This window comes from Calliphora vicina, chromosome 1 (genome assembly GCF_958450345.1).
Source record: "Calliphora vicina chromosome 1, idCalVici1.1, whole genome shotgun sequence".
Taxonomy (NCBI): domain Eukaryota; kingdom Metazoa; phylum Arthropoda; class Insecta; order Diptera; family Calliphoridae; genus Calliphora; species Calliphora vicina.
The window spans coordinates 53,019,854-53,029,619 of NC_088780.1; positions in this window are offsets into that span (position 1 = coordinate 53,019,854).

Sequence of the window (9,766 nt, forward strand, 5' to 3'; positions counted from 1 at the left end):
TAGAAAAAGTACTTTTTATTTTGGATCAAAATGTGGAAATTGTTTAAAGAATTAATTTTTGAATCAAATAAAATGATTTCAAAAAATTTTTGGAGCCATTTTTAAAAAATAATGCCTTTTTGTGTACATTTTGAAGAAAGTACTTTTTTTTTATTTTTTTTTTACCAAATACTGGAAAATGGCTTAAATCGTATTTAGGAACATTTTCATAATAGTACTTTTTTTGTGTACAATATTTGTAAATTTTCTTAATACATATTACATTTTCCTTTTTTAACTTTTTGTCAAATATTAACTTTATCAAAGTGTTATATCACTGTAAATAGTTTTTTATTGAACAAAAAAATATTATTGGTCCATTTTGAAAAAAAGTAGTTGAAAATTGTTTATAAGTTCTTAGTAAATGTTTAATTTCTTTAGACGTCCTATGTGCAAAACTTAAAAGGAATGTGTGAAACACCAAAGGAATACATATTTTAAAATAATACTTTTCTGATGTATTTGAATTGTTTCAAAAAAAGTACTAAATACTTTTTTTTAAAATTGTTTTAAATGAGAAAAAAATCGTGAAAAGCTGTACAAAAATATAATACGATTCATTAACTATTGGCCTCTTTTTAAAAAAGTTTTAATAATACTTTAAAAAAATAGTAAAAATATTTTTGTTTAAATTTTACAAAGTTTGTACTTCTTTTAGAGAACTATTTCAAATGTATTTCAATTATAGTGTATTTTAGCGTTTCCAAAAAAAGTAGTAAAAAAAGTACAATTTTAAATGGTTGCAAAATAATCTACAATTTATCAAATTTACTAATTTATCAGCCCAATTATGAAAAAAAAATTCTCCGGGATTTTTTTCCCTTTTCTTTTTTTTTAGCATAGAATTTGAATAGGAAAAATGAGAAAAGGGAAAAAACTTCCAGTATATATATTTTCTTTAGAAAACTTATTAAAAATTCTACCCAAAAAATCAGGAAATTGTTGAATTTTTAATAAAAAATCAAACATGTGTTACTTTTTTAAAATAAAATAGTTATTGGACTCTTTTTTAACTGTTTCAGTTAGTTTTCTTTATAAACAAATCTTTTCTTGTTTAATTTGTAAAATAATCAAATATGTTCTTTGAAAAAAAGTTCTAAAACTCAGGTTTAACAAATTTCTTTTGGTGAGAAAACAACATGTAAATATTTTCTATAAGGAAAAACTTGACGCTTTTATATGAAATTAAAATATTTCAAACGAAATATGATAAATTTGCTTAAAACTTTTGTCCCTGGTAAATTTTTCTCTACAAATTAATTTACCAAGAACAATTGTTTTATTTAAATTAACAAAAATAATAACCATAGAGAACTATACATAGAGACGAGACACTCCGATTTGTCAAACAAAACTACAACAAATCATATGTCTGATACAACAACAAAATACATTGACTAGCATGTATTTTGTTGTTGCAAGAGTTAGGTTTTTGACAACAGACTTAGGTATTTGACAATTACGTCTCGTCTCTATGTTGAGTTCATATATTGGTCTTGCTTACACATCTAAACTTATAAAAGTTTTGACATTTTTCCTATATTTTAACAAACGTTTTCAAAAACTTCTTTAAGCAATAAGGAAAAATTCTTAAATATTTGAAATATTTCCCTCAAGAAACATTTTAAATATTTGATAATTTTTTTTTTAAACTTTCCTCCCCTTTATCAGCCCTTTTCTACCCAGCACTGATGACTTATTCTAATGTTGTTCATACATTTTTTTTCGTCTTTTCAACAAGTTTTATATTTATTCTTAAATATATAAATATTTCTTTAAATTTAAGAGACTTTCAAACACTTTCATTTAGCAACATAAATTTAACATTCGTATGTCCTTCCTTCCTTCTACAAACCACCTCTTCTTCGTCCTCCCCCCTTAACTTATAATCAATCACTTTAGTTTAGATCATATGAATGAAAACCCCGGTATACTTTTATTTGAAATAGTACCAAGTACTATTTTGAATTAATCATATAATATTTTTTTTTAGTACTTTAAGATTTTAAAATTTAATTTTTATTATTTTATAATTTTAAAAATTTTAATATAATCCTCTTTTTTATTATTGATTAATAAATTAATAAAGAAAATAAATACAAGATTTATTATTTTGTATACAGTTTACATACCTGATCTTGTATGTAGAGCATATGTAACTTTTTACACAATAATTATTTTAAACAAACAAACAAACAAAATTATAAATAAATATTAAAATAAAATAATAATGATAAAAAAGAACGTATAAAAAAAGTAATAATTTTAAATATACATACACACAACAACAACAAAAACAAAAAGAAGAAATATTAAATAATTAATTGAAATTACAAATTTAAGTTTTAATACTTAATTTAATTAAACAAAACAGCAAATAATAATAATTTATATTCATATATATATTAAAAAAAAAGTATATAAATATATGTATCTATGTAATATGTATTTAGTATATATAATAAATATGTAAGCTATAAAATTTATCGCTAATAAAAATTTCTTTAAAAGTATTTCATAAAAAAATAAAGATTTTGTGGTTTCATTTCGCAGCTGTATTTCATAAATTTAATAGTACAAATGACGTAAATTTTTGTGAACAAATTTGTTTCTTTATCATAAATCCACCACTTATATTTTAACCCTTTCAGACATTAAATAGAATCAGTTGAGATAAAAAACAGAAAATTTCAGTGTAAGCTAATTTGAGGCTGCTAATTAAGAATATGAAGTCAAATTACATGTAAATCGTCACACATGCCTGCAAATATATTCGGCGAATTTTCTTAAAAGACATGTATCTAATAAATACAATTTTAAAAATTAATGTAATTAATTGCAATTAATACACAAATATCTAAACTAATACTCAATTAATACTTACACGCTTTTTTTAGAGCTTAAAATAATGTAATTATCATTTTAAAAAAGCACCCAATATTACTATGTCTGACACATTCTTATAGAACGCTGACGTACTTATGAAAATAACTTAATTTAACAAAAACCAATGAAAAGTTAGATGTTTAAATGACATACATATATATATACAATCTAGTAAACACTCTTTTAACTGTAAAAATCTATCCAATTGCGTCAACGCTACATGACTTTAAAAGGAAAAATCCAAATGTCCAATATATTGGACAAAATGTCTGAAAGGGTTAAAATAAAACAATTACATCAAATGCTTATTACAGAAAATGACTTGTAAATCAAATTTAATTTGAGTTTGAACAAAGTTTCGAAACAGAAAGAAGTAATTCCAAAACACCGATTTTGAATATGTAAAAGACTGGACTATCATAAAATCTGTGGTACAAAATATACTTTAGTCATCGTAATAAGGATTGAGATCGAAAAAACCTTAACACACGTTTTTCATTAAAACTTTTAACCCAAGTATTATTTGATTTTTTTATGTTTAATGTCAATTATGTAGAGTTGGGCATAATCGTTCTTTTTATTGATTGGTCGTTTTTGATCAGAACAAATAAATGAACAAGTTCGTTCTTTTTGTTCAATTGTTCACTTCTATTATGTGGTGTTGACTGAAGTAAGTGAATGAACAATTGCTCCCATAATGTTTTTGCAGTGTACAAAACGAACAGGTCACTTCTGCTTTTGGAAAAAGAATTTGATTTTAATAATAAAGAAAAGAAGAAGGTATTATATATAATTCAAACAACATAAATGCCATTTAAAAAAAGCGTTTTCAAAATATAAGTTTAATATAATGACAGATGACCAAAAGGAATAATGTGAATAAAAAGAACAATAAAGGACAAGATGATTGAACAACTTCACATTGTTCATTTGACTGAATTGTTCAATTGAACTTGTTCGTTCATGAACAACCCAACTCTACAATTATGATCATTTGTTGTTAATCTGATTAAAATGAGTGACGAGAAAAAAGTGCGTACTAAAATTATTAAATATTTTGAACAAAAAACAACTTGTTCCTACAAAAAGTTGGCCAAACCATCAAACTGATTCCAATGTTATTAAACAGTATCGGGAGAACTTGTCCGTTGATAGAAAACCTGGTTCCGGTAGAAGGAATGGTCCACATGAGTTTCTAGCCAATAAATAAAAAGCATTTTCAAAAGAGCTCCCAACACATCCGGTAGGAAAGCAGTCCGGTTAACTCAGTACTCGGGACTATTTGCTACGAAAAGTTAAAGCCAATGCAGGTTTAAAAATATACAAGGCTCAAAAAGTTTCCGACAGGAACTCTGCTAAAAATTTTGAGGCCAAAGACAGAACATCGAAATTGAAGTAAAATTTTATAAAATAAAATATGGAAAATTGTTCACAGTTTCCGGGTTAATATTTTTATGTTGCTAATGCTTGAGGGAGTGTTGTAGAAATGTTAAGGACTTTTCTACAACCAAATTATACTTTAAAATACAAATTTTAAATATTTGTAAACAAATTTTCAATTTTTTTTTTCAATTTTTAAAAAAAAATTTTTGTTTTTTAATTTTTTTGGTGAAAAAAATATTCGGGTTAAAAAATATTTTTTTCCGATTTTGACCCATTGTATGTCCAACTTACTATGGTCTTATATACGTCGTTGCAAAGGTTTTTGAAATATCTATCATTATATATCCAGATTGTCTATATTAATGACTTAGTAATCCAGATATAGGTAAAAAATCGAGGTCGTCCTGGTTTTTTTCTTCATATCTCAGCCATTTGCTGATTTTAAATAGGAAACTTCTCGAAAGCATGTCCGACAGAATTATTGAAGATTTGGATCCCGAAGATATCTGGGGTCTTCAGAAAATTGATTTCAACAGACAGACAGACGGACATGGCTTAATCCATTAAACCCTTCTGACGAAAGTGAAGGGTATAATTAACATATTTTGAGAAATATTAAAATAAAATGTAATTTTTACTTAAAATATATCCGTATTTACTTGTGTGTAAGTTTTTGTCTTCATAGGATACTGCTAACCTATTCGCTGATATAACCAACAAAATTTATTTTTTTAACGGCAGTTTCAAATCTGCATTTTAAAATTTTTAAAAATTTTGTTAAACAAATTTCAGAATTCACAATGAGATTAATTGAGATTATAATAGGGAATAAAAATATGAAAAAATTATGTCAATAAATCCTACAGTTTTTCCGTACAATGTACATACAATGATTTTTGCGATTTTCGGGAAAAACAAATTTTTTGCCCATATTTCGGCGAATGATACCAAAGAATCTTATAACACATATAATTCTAAATATGCTATGAAAGTTTTACTAAAATCGGAAAACGGCAATCCTTAAATCGTGAAGGTCAAAGGTCAAAACATTAGCACTAGGAAGCTGAACCACCGTAAATCAACTGAAAAATATCTAGGCTCAAACCATGTTAAATTTCGTAACAATGTCTTCAATACTTCCCGAGATACCAAATTTTTTCCAAAAAAACGTTTCTAAACCACTGTGCGATATTCACAAAATTCAGTAGTATGATTCTTGGATGCAAATTATCAGGCCTGTCACACATTTTGTTAGTAATGGTTTCAATTCCGTAGTCAGATTCCGCTTAACTTATTAATTCAAAAAAATATTTAATAATTCTGTATTTCTGATTTTAATTTGACAAGGTTTTAAATATTAAAACAAAAGTGAAGTTTTTGGTACAGAAATTGATTAAATTTTTTAGAAAAACAAATAATTACAAAGAAATATCAATTCCACTTTGAAAACTGAAAGTGATTTCATTCCGAAAGAAATTTTCGTTTTACTTTTTCTGAAGAAGCAAAATGCGGAATTAATTCCACTTTCGATCGGAATGGAATTCTGTGACAGGCCTGGGGGGTTACTCTCTATTGCGATGCGAAAGCAATTTCGATGCGAAAGGTAAAAGAAGCAATACTGGCATAAACAATAGCGAAGAATGACAAATTGAAATGTCAAAACTTGCAAATAAAAACATTTTAAACTAATTTTTTGTGCGATGCGAAAACGCAATAAAGGGTACCAATTGTACCATTTTTCTTTCGCATCGCAATAGAGAGTAACCCCCCTGTCTTTATTATGATATGAGTATTATTTTGGTTCAATATAATTTTTTTGTCAAATATGGCCCGATCAAAAAAAAATTGATATCGCGATTTATCTTTGGAAGAAACTTAGTTGTGCTTAATTTTGTATGGATTCTGCAATTCTATGAGGTTGTCACACATTTTGGTTTATAACTCTGGTTCTGCTGTACCTATATTGCTGATTTACAATACCAAACTGCTTAGTATGAAAAGTATACTTTTAAATTTGATAAAAATTTGCTCAAAACTCTTTTATTTCGAACCCACCACAACTCATATACATAATTCTTATCTAAATTTCTAAATTAAAAACGACAGTTTTAAAATCTATTAAACATGTGTACATATGTTCAAATAAACCCGCTAATGTCGTTACTGTCATGTTTAGTGTGCGAGTAGAGAGCAAAAACAAAATTCAAATAAACTTTGAAAAAGAAGCAGATAATTAATTTCACAAAACAAAGGCAAATTTGATTATTAATTTGATAAATTATAATTAATGCTAATGAAATTATTTTCAAATACTAGACATTTACTAATTATAAAAACATACAAACAAAAAAATACTAAAAATAAATACAAATTATTACCATTATTTTTTTTTTTTTGTTATTTATTATGTATTAATTTTGATTTTTTTTAATATATTCTATATATTTCGAATGTATTTGATGCAGAGGTGGTGGGCAAGGGGCACCTGAGATTTAATAGAATTTACATTTAATCTGGACAGAACAAATATGTATACTGAATTGGAACCTAATAATGAATCCTTGTTTCATCCTATTATCACGAACATTATTGAGTTTTTTAACATTAACATTTTTAAACAATTATATAGATATTTTTGATCAATATACAAAAGTGGAAATAATTCCCAAAAAACTTTTAAAAAAATTCCAAAAATGGGCTTTTTAGATTTTTGGCTCTATTGACGGTACGAAGGTCGGGGAGACAAATTTACTTTACAAAATATTTAGGAAGATATTGGGGCATATAAAACAGGTTTAATTTTTTGGAAAGCAGGAAATTTGGATTAATTTGGAAATTTGTATAAAAAGTTTGGTCTACATCGGACCCCGCAACTAAATTGTCTAGTGTGAAAGGGGTCATATTATCTATCAGAAAAATATAAATACATTATTTATAAAAGATACTTCATGAAAATCGGGAAGAATTGGATCCGTTATTAGCAAATTTTATATTTCAAATGCGAAATACAGATTAATTTCCATTTATTTTCTCAGTTCCCCCACTGTGCCTTGGCAGAATTAAAATGTTTGGAAATAAATCTGGCATTTCTAAGCGGCTGGTGCGATCGGGTTAAAATTTTACGTGGGCGTAGCCAAGGAGTATTCGAGTTTAAGTTATTAAAATAAATGTTTCAGGGGCGGGGCTCAAAGTAGGATATCTTCGACATTTAAAATTTTTAAACATGTGCTATTTTTTGTTTCCCACCGAATTCAAAGATTTGTATATTCTTGGAAAAATATAGAGATCGGACCAGCAGCTTAGAAATGCCAAATTTATTTGCCAAAAATTTGGATTCTGCCCCACTGTTTTACCTGTTGTTTGATCTCTGGTGTGTTGTGGTGGATCTTCGTTTCGTCTACAGTTACGAAACGCCGCAAACAGTGCTCGATATTGCGGTTGAACAACGCCAAACACTCCTGCGAAGTTGTCACACGATTGCGTTTGCATAAAGCTTTCTCATACCCAAGTGATAATTCAAAATTGAAACCACTGGGGCACAATCTCTCGCACTTTTCATCGCCGATCGGGAAAGATTTTGATCCGCTAGTAGCAAAAACCAGACTAGGTAGCTAAAAAAAAGCAAATACTTTAGATAGGTATTTCTTCAATCTTTCGAAAAAAAAATTTAAAAAAATAAAAATGTTTGACATTTTTTTTTTAAATCGAAAACTATTTTGACTTTTTTTTTTTTCAAAAGTTGGTTCACTTGACATAAAATCCCGAATTTAATGAAATTTAACAAAAAATATAACACAAAGCCTAGTATTTACAAAAACAGCAGAAAAATTAAAATTAACCCTATATAGCACTTGGTGTTAAAATGACCCCAAACTTCTAAAACCATAAAAAAATATGATTTTAAAAGTTTGGGGTCATTTTAACCCAAAGTGCCATTAATCGTTAATTTCCATTCTTGTGCTGCTATTATAAACCCTAGAGTTTATGTAATATTTTTGTTAAATTTCATCAAAATCGGCCAGAAAATATACAACATTTCGAACATTTCGAAATCTTTCCAAGAGAAATTCCAAATATTGAAAAATTTGACCTTTGACCTTCACGATTTAAGGGTTAACGTTTTCCGATTTTAGTAAAAGTTTCAGGGTATATTTAGAATTATCTGGACTATAATATTCTGAATAAGTTTGGCTTAAAATTCATAAGAGTAAGGAAATAGAGCTCATTGACCTAAAAATTGCCAAATAATTGTTTTTTCAAAATTTCAAAATTTAAATCGCAGGTACGGAAAAACTATAAGAGATATTTTCATAATTTTTTCACATTTTTATTCCCTATTATATTCTTAATAAATCCCAATGAGATGAACAAAAAATTCTGAAATTTGTTTAACAAAATTTTTAAAAATTTGAAAATGCAGTTTTGAAACTGCCGTTAAAAAAATTTTATTTTTTTGTTCATACCTAAGAATAGGTTAACGGTATCCTACGAAGACAAAAACTCATATACAAGTATATATGTATATATTTTAAGTAAAAATGAGCTTTTATTTTAATATTTATCAAAATATGTTAATTTTGTTCATAAATTTCTTGTTCTAGTGTCCTGAGACACGTTAATGGCCTGGCGAATTTTTAATAACGTTAACATTTTTTGACCAATTTCTGTTTTTTATGTCTCATTAGAACGACAATTACGTACACATTTCGATTCTTTTAAATTAAATTAGAAAAGTAATTTTTTAATGGCAAAATTTATACAAAAACTGAAAAAAATTCATTTTTTCCCATTGTAAATGCATCTCAAAACTTCAGAGGGCTTGCGGCACGTCTTAACCCCAACCGATTTACCTAAAATTGTTTCAGGATGATTTTTTTACTAATGTTCTCCAAACTGGAGGGTGAGAATGGCCAAAATCCAACTTTCGTTTATTAAGGGCCACCCTAATGTACATATGTATTTTCGCATAAGTGATTTTCGGAGTTAAGGCTTATTTGGGAACTATGTCTAGTTATTAACCGATCTCTACAAAATGTATATGTTTAATATTTTCTTACATACATACATATGTATATAAAACTTATTTGTGCAGAATTACGAAAGGATACCTTTATATTTCAGATATTTGTGGCCAATAAAGTTCTGTTCCAGGAGGAGGTCATTTGTATGAGAGCTTGTTGGTTTGGCCTTTGCCAAATTTCGCTGTATTAACTTTAAAATCGACCTGTAGTTTGATTAAAAGGTTTACATGGACGAACATCAATAAATCGACACAGAAAGTGACAACATTTTGCTAAAATGGGGCAACATAATTTTTGTCAGAAAATAAAAACAAATATTTGATTAATGTATTTTTTACTGTAAATAAGTATTCCCATATCTGGTGAACAAAACTACAATTTAATAACGTATGTATACTTTTTAGTTTAAAGCAGTGATGTTCAAAAATAAAAATGAA